Below are 9230 nucleotides of genomic sequence, written 5' to 3'. Positions count from 1 at the left end.
GTATATTGTATATATGTGAGCTCGTTTATTAAATATGTATATCACTTGCATCTTTGTCGAGGTCTACGATACGTGAAGCCATCATCTGCTTTATCGCTTTTATTTCATATCCTTACCTACAAAAGAAGGAATCTGGGCATTAGTCTTTTTTTTTCATTCCTTTTAAGGCTTTCTACACTTAATTTCATGCACGGTGTGCTATAATGATAGGATCCTCCGAGTTCAGAGCTTACGAGTTTATTTGTAATATTGTAAGGGAGGAGGTGGTAAAATGGACCACTTTTTTTTCAGGCGAAAACACCGATTTTAAAGGGAAAAATTGCATCAACAACCGTCATAAGTATTGGCAAATTTTATCCTCATAACACATTCAGAGTTATAGTGAGAAAACTAAATCATTCAAATGCTATAACGTTTTATTAAGAAACATCCAATAAAGTGGGTCGTGGAGACTGGGTGGTAATATGAAACAAGTGGGTGCTAATATGAAACAAGTGGGGTGCTCATATGAAACTAGTGGGGTGCTAATATGAAACAAGTGGGTGGTAATATGAAACAAGTGGGGTGGTAATATGAAACAAGTGGGTGGTAATATGAAACAAGTGGGTGGTAATATGAAACAAGTGGGGTGGTAATATGAAACAAGTGGGTGGTAATATGAAACAAGTGGGTGGTAATATGAAACAAGTGGGGTGCTAATATGAAACAAGTGGGTGGTAATATGAAACAAGTGGGTGGTAATATGAAACAAGTGGTGTGGTAATATGAAACAAGTGGGTGGTAATATGAAACAAGTGGGTGGTAATATGAAACAAGTGGGTGGTAATATGAAACAAGTGGGTGGTAATATGAAACAAGTGGGTGGTAATATGAAACAAGTGGGTGGTAATATGAAACAAGTGGGGTGCTAATATGAAACAAGTGGGTGGTAATATGAAACAAGTGGGTGGTAATATGAAACAAGTGGGGTGCTAATATGAAACAAGTGGGTGGTAATATGAAACAAGTGGGTGGTAATATGAAACAAGTGGTGTGGTAATATGAAACAAGTGGGTGGTAATATGAAACAAGTGGGGTGCTAATATGAAACAAGTGGGTGGTAATATGAAACAAGTGGTGTGCTAATATGAAACATGTGGGGTGGTAATATGAAACAAGTGGGTGGTAATATGAAACAAGTGGGTGGTAATATGAAACAAGTGGTGTGCTAATATGAAACAAGTGGGGTGGTAATATGAAACAAGTGGGTGGTAATATGAAACAAGTGGGGTGCTAATATGAAACAAGTGGGTGGTAATATGAAACAAGTGGGTGGTAATATGAAACAAGTGGGGTGCTAATATGAAACAAGTGGGGTGGTAATATGAAACAAGTGGGGTGCTAATATGAAACAAGTGGTGTGGTAATATGAAACAAGTGGGTGGTAATATGAAACAAGTGGTGTGGTAATATGAAACAAGTGGGGTGCTAATATGAAACAAGTGGTGTGGTAATATGAAACAAGTGGGTGGTAATATGAAACAAGTGGGGTGGTAATATGAAACAAGTGGGTGCTAATATGAAACAAGTGGGTGGTAATATGAAACAAGTGGGGTGGTAATATGAAACAAGTGGGGTGGTAATATGAAACAAGTGGGGTGCTAATATGAAACAAGTGGGTGGTAATATGAAACAAGTGGGGTGGTAATATGAAACAAGTGGGTGCTAATATGAAACAAGTGGTGTGGTAATATGAAACAAGTGGGGTGGTAATATGGAACAAGTGGGGTGGTAATATGAAACAAGTGGGGTGCTAATATGAAACAAGTGGGTGGTAATATGAAACAAGTGGGTGGTAATATGAAACAAGTGGGTGGTAATATGAAACAAGTGGGTGGTAATATGAAACAAGTGGGTGGTAATATGAAACAAGTGGGTGCTAATATGAAACAAGTGGGTGGTAATATGAAACAAGTGGGTGGTAATATGAAACAAGTGGGTGGTAATATGAAACAAGTGGGGTGGTAATATGAAACAAGTGGGTGGAAATATGAAACAAGTGTGGTGATAAAATGAAAAAAGTGGGTGGTAATATTAAAAAAGTGGGTGGTAATATGAAACAAGTTGGGTGGTAATATGAAACAAGTGGGTGGTAATATGAAACAAGTGGGTGCTAATATGAAACAAGTGGGTGGTAATATGAAACAAGTGGGGTGGTAATATGAAACAAGTGGGTGGTAATATGAAACAAGTGGGTGGTAATATGAAACAAGTGGGTGGTAATATGAAACAAGTGGGGTGCTAATATGAAACAAGTGGGGTGGTAATATGAAACAAGTGGGTGCTAATATGAAACAAGTGGGGTGGTAATATGAAACAAGTGGGTGCTAATATGAAACAAGTGGGGTGGTAATATGAAACAAGTGGGGTGGTAATATGAAACAAGTGGGGTGGTAATATGAAACAAGTGGGGTGGTAATATGAAACAAGTGGGTGCTAATATGAAACAAGTGGGGTGGTAATATGAAACAAGTGGGGTGGTAATATGAAACAAGTGGGGTGCTAATATGAAACAAGTGGGGTGCTAATATGAAACAAGTGGGTGCTAATATGAAACAAGTGGGGTGCTAATATGAAACAAGTGGGTGGTAATATGAAACAAGTGGGGTGCTAATATGAAACAAGTGGGGTGCTAATATGAAACAAGTGGGGTGCTAATATGAAACAAGTGGGTGCTAATATGAAACAAGTGGGGTGCTAATATGAAACAAGTGGGGTGCTAATATGAAACAAGTGGGGTGCTAATATGAAACAAGTGGGTGCTAATATGAAACAAGTGGGGTGCTAATATGAAACAAGTGGGGTGCTAATATGAAACAAGTGGGTGCTAATATGAAACAAGTGGGTGCTAATATGAAACAAGTGGGTGCTAATATGAAACAAGTGGGGTGCTAATATGAAACAAGTGGGGTGCTAATATGAAACAAGTGGGGTGCTAATATGAAACAAGTGGGGTGCTAATATGAAACAAGTGGGTGGTAATATGAAACAAGGGGGTTCTAAAAATAAACCATGGGGGTGCTAATATGAAACAAGTGGGGTGCTAATATGAAACAAGTGGGGTGCTAATATGAAACAAGTGGGGTGGTAATATGAAACAAGTGGGGTGCTAATATGAAACAAGTGGGTCCTAATATGAAACAAGTGGGGTGCTAATATGAAACAAGTGGGGTGGTAATATGAAACAAGTGGGGTGGTAATATGAAACAAGTGGGTGGTAATATGAAACAAGTGGGGTGGTAATATGAAACAAGTGGGGTGGTAATATGAAACTATTGGGGTGCTAATATGAAACTAGTGGGGTGCTAATATGAAACTAGTGGGGTGCTAATATGAAACAAGTGGGGTGGTAATATGAAACTAGTGGGGTGGTAATATGAAACTAGTGGGGTGCTAATATGAAACTAGTGGGGTGCTAATATGAAACTAGTGGGGTGCTAATATGAAACTAGTGGTGTGGTAATATGAAACAAGTGGGTGGTAATATGAAACTAGTGGGGTGGTAATCTGAAACTAGTGGTGTGGTAATATGAAACAAGTGGGGTGCTAATATGAAACTAGTGGGGTGGTAATCTGAAACTAGTGGTGTGGTAATATGAAACAAGTGGGTGCTAATATGAAACTAGTGGGGTGCTAATATGAAACAAGTGGTGTGGTAATATGAAACAAGTGGGTGCTAATATGAAACAAGTGGGTGGTAATATGAAACAAGTGGGTGGTAATATGAAACAAGTGGGTGGTAATATGAAACAAGTGGGGTGCTAATATGAAACAAGTGGGGTGCTAATATGAAACAAGTGGGTGGTAATATGAAACAAGTGGGTGGTAATATGAAACAAGTGGGTGGTAATATGAAACAAGTGGGTGGTAATATGAAACAAGTGGGTGGTAATATGAAACAAGTGGGTGGTAATATGAAACAAGTGGGTGGTAATATGAAACAAGTGGGTGGTAATATGAAACAAGTGGGTGGTAATATGAAACAAGTGGGTGGTAATATGAAACAAGTGGGTGGTAATATGAAACAAGTGGTGGTAATATGATAGAAGTGGGGTGGTAATATGAAACAAGTGGGGTGCTAATATGAAACAAGTGGGTGGTAATATGGAACAAGTGGGTGGTAATATGAAACAAGTGGGGTGGTAATATGAAACAAGTGGGGTGCTAATATGAAACAAGTGGGGTGCTAATATGAAACAAGTGGGTGCTAATATGAAACAAGTGGGTGCTAATATGAAACAAGTGGGTGGTAATATGAAACAAGTGGGTGCTAATATGAAACAAGTGGGTGGTAATATGAAACAAGTGGGTGGTAATATGAAACAAGTGGGTGGTAATATGAAACAAGTGGGGTGCTAATATGAAACAAGTGGGGTGCTAATATGAAACAAGTGGGTGCTAATATGAAACAAGTGGGTGGTAATATGAAACAAGTGGGTGGTAATATGAAACAAGTGGGTGGTAATATGAAACAAGTGGGTGGTAATATGAAACAAGTGGGGTGCTAATATGAAACAAGTGGGGTGGTAATATGAAACAAGTGGGGTGCTAATATGAAACAAGTGGGTGGTAATATGAAACAAGTGGGTGGTAATATGAAACAAGTGGGGTGGTAATATGAAACAAGTGGGTGGTAATATGAAACAAGTGGGTGGTAATATGAAACAAGTGGGTGGTAATATGAAACAAGTGGGTGGTAATATGAAACAAGTGGGGTGGTAATATGAAACAAGTGGGAGGTAATATGAAACAAGTGGGGAGGTAATATGAAACAAGTGGGGTGGTAATATGAAACAAGTGGGGGGTTAATTTGAAACAAGTGGGTGGTAAGATGAAACATGTGGGTGGTAATATGAAACAAGTGGGTGGTAATATGAAACAAGTGGGTGGTAATATGAAACAAGTGGGTGGTAATATGAAACAAGTGGGTGGTAATATGAAACAAGTGGGTGGTAATATGAAACAAGTGGGGTGGTAATATGAAACAAGTGGGGTGCTAATATGAAACAAGTGGGTGGTAATATGAAACAAGTGGGTGGTAATATGAAACAAGTGGGTGGTAATATGAAACAAGTGGGGGGTATGAAACTAGTGTGTGGTTATATGAAACTAGTGTGTGGTAATATTAAACAAGTGGGTGGTAATATGAAACAAGTGGGTGCTAATATGAAACAAGTGGGTGGTAATATGAAACAAGTGGGTGGCAATAAGTAAAAAAGTGGGAGGGAATATGAAACAAGTGGGGAGGTAATATGAAACAAGTGGGGTGGTAATATGAAACAAGTGGGGTGGTAATATGAAACAAGTGGGTGGTAATATGAAACAAGTGGGGAGGTAATATGAAACAAGTGGGTGGTAATATGAAACAAGTGGGTGGTAATATGAAACAAGTGGGTGGTAATATGAAACAAGTGGGTGGTAATATGAAACAAGTGGGGTGGTAATATGAAACAAGTGGGGAGGTAATATGAAACAAGTGGGTGGTAATATGAAACAAGTGGGTGGTAATATGAAACAAGTGGGTGGTAATATGAAACAAGTGGGGAGGGAATATGAAACAAGTGGGTGGTAATATGAAACAAGTGGGGTGCTAATATGAAACAAGTGGGTGGTAATATGAAACAAGTGGGTGGTAATATGAAACAAGTGGGGTGGTAATATGAAACAAGTGGGGAGGTAATATGAAACAAGTGGGTGGTAATATGAAACAAGTGGGTGGTAATATGAAACAAGTGGGTGCTAATATGAAACAAGTGGGGAGGTAATATGAAACAAGTGGGTGGTAATATGAAACAAGTGGGGTGGTAATATGAAACAAGTGGTGTGGTAATATGAAACAAGTGGTGTGGTAATATGAAACAAGTGGGGTGGTAATATAAAACAAGTGGGGTGGTAATATGAAACAAGTGGGTGGTAATATGAAACAAGTGGGGTGGTAATATGGAACAAGTGGGGTGGTAATATGGAACAAGTGGGGTGGTAATATGAAACAAGTGGTGTGGTAATATGAAACAAGTGGGTGGTAATATGAAACAAGTGGGGTGGTAATATGAAACAAGTGGGTGGTAATATGAAACAAGTGGGGTGCTAATATGAAACAAGTGGGTGGTAATATGAAACAAGTGGGGTGGTAATATGAAACAAGTGGGTGGTAATATGAAACAAGTGGGTGGTAATATGAAACAAGTGGGTGGTAATATGAAACAAGTGGGTGGTAATATGAAACAAGTGGGTGGTAATATGAAACAAGTGGGTGGTAATATGAAACAAGTGGGTGGTAATATGAAACAAGTGGGGTGCTAATATGAAACAAGTGGGTGGTAATATGAAACAAGTGGGTGCTAATATGAAACAAGTGGGTGGTAATATGAAACAAGTGGGTGGTAATATGAAACAAGTGGGTGGTAATATGAAACAAGTGGGGTGGTAATATGAAACAAGTGGGTGGTAATATGAAACAAGTGGGTGGTAATATGAAACAAGTGGGTGGTAATATGAAAAAAGTGTGTGGTAATATGAAACAAGTGGGTGTTAAAATAAAACAAGGGGGTGGTAATATGAAACAAGTGGGTGGTAATATGAAACAAGTGGGTGGTAATATGAAACAAGTGGGTGGTAATATGAAACAAGTGGGTGGTAATATGAAACAAGTGGGTGGTAATATGAAACAAGTGGGTGGTAATATGAAACAAGTGGGTGGTAATATGAAACAAGTGGGTGGTAATATGAAACAAGTGGGTGGTAATATGAAACAAGTGGGTGGTAATATGAAACAAGTGGGTGGTAATATGAAACAAGTGGGTGGTAATATGAAACAAGTGGGTGGTAATATGAAACAAGTGGGTGGTAATATGAAACAAGTGGGTGGTAATATGAAACAAGTGGGTGGTAATATGAAACAAGTGGGGTGCTAATATGAAACAAGTGGGTGGTAATATGAAACAAGTGGGGTGCTAATATGAAACAATTTAGAAAATAACAAAATAATATATTCCTTTTTAATGAATACATAAATAAAAGTTATAGTGAAAAGGAAAGTTATAAAACAAATTTCAAATGGAAATATCAGTTTGCCAGTCACTACGCAAGACATGAGCCCATCCCCGGCACACCACACACTGAGCCGGTAGTTCTCCTCATTTAAGCTTTGTGATTTTCTCTGATAAAAAAAAAAACGCATTCTGCATCATCGCCTCCAGGATCTGCCTCTCCCACAATTTCTTCCAGCGAACTTCCAGAAGACAGACCAATTCTCTTTTCTTCACAAGAACGTTCATCCTCATCTCCGTCTTAAAAACAAAAAAAAAAAAAAAAAAAAAAAATCGCACTTTTTCCTCCAGCGCCTCCTTTCTTTTTCTGTGTAGATCTGCTTGACTCCATGCTCTTTTCCGATGCATATTTCTCTTCTTACTTCTACCTCTGTATGCTGTTTCTTGAGCAGGTGCTTTCTCCTGTACATCGAGCTGCACCTACTTTTTTTTTCTTCAAATGAGGTCTTTACGCCTCCTTGCATGGAGAGGAAGTCAAGAGAAATGGTTTCAAAGCTTTGCAACCTCTATTTGACACCTTAATTTTTATTTGCCTTAGGAACTGGAGATATGATGTGTGGGAGGTAAACCCCGGAGATATGGAGTGGTGGTAACATGAAACATATATATTACCACCCAACGACATTTTCACAATTAGCAGAAATTCTAAGCTTATTTTTTTTCCAGAAAACTAACTACGCCATTTCAACAAGTAATCTTATGACTAATCAACACACTATATAAGAGTCCATATATATTGATTTATATAGGATGACAGGTTTTGGATCTTACTTTATAAAAAAACGTTTCACTGAGCAAGAATTAAATAATTGCCCCTCAGAGCGCCTCACCTCGAGCGAGTGACTTCAGAAGCACTTTGGTGGCCTATGGGGAACTAGTGTTATATTTGAATTCAGTTACGAATAAACAACAGCACATATAGTTTCTGAGATATGGCCTGTTTCATATTACCACCTGGTCCGTATTTGCACCTTCTCTGGCCCTACTGTCTTGTACGTGGTCAACAGTTACTGACCTCCTCTATTGCGGTATCATTTCATTTCATTCATTTCTTTTCTAGGGGACCCGCAGAGGGCCACTCTCTTGTGGCATGATATGCAGGGATTGTGCGGGAGATTCAAGGGGCCAGGACAGGATTAGGATAAGGGTTAGGATGAGGAAAGGTATTGGGATATGGTAAAGGGCCAGGATTAGGAAGATAATGATTGATGATCCTATTCCTAAATGTGTCAAGAGTGGGACTATTAACTACATGAGGAGTTTGCTCTCCTAGGCAGACTGCCTGCCACGGCTGACGAGCTCCACCTGCCCGTGTTTTTTTTTTTTTTTTTTTTCTTTACAACAAAGGAGGCAGCTCAAGGGCACACAAAAAAAGAAAACAATAATAAAAAAAAAGCCCGCTACTCACTGCTCCCAAAAAAAGAAACAAAAGAGGTGGCCGAAAGCAAGATCAAATACGGGAGGAGAGATGTCCTGATACCCTCCTCTTGAAAGAGTTCAAGTCGTGGGCAGGAGGAAATACAGATGAAGGAAGATTGTTCCAGAGTTTACCAGCGTGAGGGATGAAAGAGTGAAGATGCTGGTTAACTCTTGCATAAGGGGTTTGGACAGTATAGGGATGAGCATGAGTAGAAAGTCGAGTGCAGCGGGGCCGCGGGAGGGGGGGAGGCATGCAGTTAGCAAGTTCAGAAGAGTAGTCAGCGTGGAAATATCGATAGAAGATAGAAAGAGAGGCAACATTGCGGCGGAATTTAAGAGGTAGAAGACTATCAGTATGAGGAGGAAAGCTGATGAGACGAAGAGCCTTAGCCTCCACTCTGTCCAGAAGAGCTGTGTGAGTGGAGCCCCCCCACACATGAGATGCATACTCCATTCGGAGTTGTCCCTCTCCTATAACTGTTCAGAGCACGAAGTCGGTTCAGGGTGGAGTTGGTATCGTCGTTTACCTCTAGCCATCCTGCCAAATCAACCTTCGTACATGCGTCTCTCTCTCTTGTTTCCCATCCATGTGCTATTTGATAGTGATATTTTATATATTCTGTATATAGTAAAGGAAGCTACATAGTACAATGAGTGTCGATGTTTAGGATTATAACAACGATTTGAATAAATTCTATGACATGTGGCAGCGATTTTTTCCCA

The sequence above is a fragment of the Eriocheir sinensis genome, chromosome 21 (assembly GCF_024679095.1).
Source record: "Eriocheir sinensis breed Jianghai 21 chromosome 21, ASM2467909v1, whole genome shotgun sequence".
Classification (NCBI taxonomy): Eukaryota; Metazoa; Arthropoda; class Malacostraca; order Decapoda; family Varunidae; genus Eriocheir; species Eriocheir sinensis.
This window is presented reverse-complemented; position numbering follows the sequence as displayed.